The sequence below is a fragment of the Andrographis paniculata genome, unplaced genomic scaffold (assembly GCF_009805555.1).
Source record: "Andrographis paniculata isolate CXL003 unplaced genomic scaffold, ASM980555v1 Contig57END, whole genome shotgun sequence".
Lineage (NCBI taxonomy): Eukaryota > Viridiplantae > Streptophyta > Magnoliopsida > Lamiales > Acanthaceae > Andrographis > Andrographis paniculata.
In genome coordinates, this window is record NW_026137592.1 from 6,061,759 (window position 1) to 6,062,891 (window position 1,133).

General features: G+C 44.1%; 1 non-coding gene across 1 annotated transcript; it reads left to right on the forward strand.

The window, feature by feature from the left end:
- Window positions 1–505: 505 nt before the first annotated feature.
- LOC127257569 (small nucleolar RNA R71) lies at window positions 506–612 on the forward strand. Its single transcript, XR_007840017.1, has one exon. It is a non-coding gene; the product is annotated as a small nucleolar RNA R71 (small nucleolar RNA).
- The last annotated feature ends 521 nt before the right edge of the window (window positions 613–1,133 follow it).

Below are 1,133 nucleotides of genomic sequence, written 5' to 3' on the forward strand. Positions count from 1 at the left end.
CCGAATGGTTGATAAGCATTAACCCTGCTGTGCGTTTCCATAACGTAGATTCGGATGATCTCTCCAGCCTGGATTGTAGGTGTTGGAGTATGGATTGTACACTAGAGGTCCATTAACACCATAGTTTGCAGCATTTACATCCACTGCATAGCCTTCCTGAAAGGTTGGACATGCATCCGTAGGGTGGCCTGTACTCATGCATACTCCGCACGCCTTGACCTGGACACTCGGGTTGGATTTTTCCGCGACCATCTTGCGAACAAAGCTCGTCAACTCAGAAAGTTGTTGTTGTATCGATTGGATGGTATGTTCGTTGTTGTTTCCGCTCATATGTCCAAAATCTCTTGAACCAAATTGGTGCGTGTTTTCAGCCATCCTCGCAATAAGATCCCAAGCTTGTGCCGGCGTCTTATTTACTAAAGCTCCACCACTTGCAGTGTCGATGATGTTCCTGTCCATCAATGACAAACCATCATAAAAATATTGAATCAATAATTGAGGGGGAATTTGATGTTGTGGACATTTAATGATAAGTTTATTAAATCGCTCCCAATATTCATGGAGCGTTTCACATGATTGTTGCTTAATGCCACATATCTCTTTCCTCAGGATCGCAACTCTGGAAGCTGGAAAGTACTTCTCCAAAAATTTCTTTTTCATGTCGTTCCACGTGTCGATGCTTCCAGGTGGGAGATAGTAGAGCCAATCCTTTGCAGCATCTTTGAGTGAGAATGGGAAGGCTCTGAGTTTGATCTATTCGTCAGTAACACCTGGGGGTTTCATGCTGGAGCACACTACGTCGAACTCTTGCAAGTGTTTGTGAGGTTCTTCACTTGCAAGTCCATGAAAAGAAGGTAGTAAATAGATTAAGCCAGATTTTAGTTCAAAAGCAATAGTGTTATTCAGAGTTGGAAAGTTAATGCATAAGGGCTGCTGCGCCAAGTTGGGAGCAGTCAACTCCCTTAGAGTGCGGGTATCCTTAGCCATGACAGTCTCTTGATCACTTTCAGAGTCGCTAGAGCTAGAGATTCTGAGGTGGTTTAAAGATTCTGCCAGCTTCGCAACCTGAGCAGCTTTTCGTTGCTTGGCTTCCTTTCGTAGCTTTCGCTCAACCTTCTCGATCTCAAGATTAA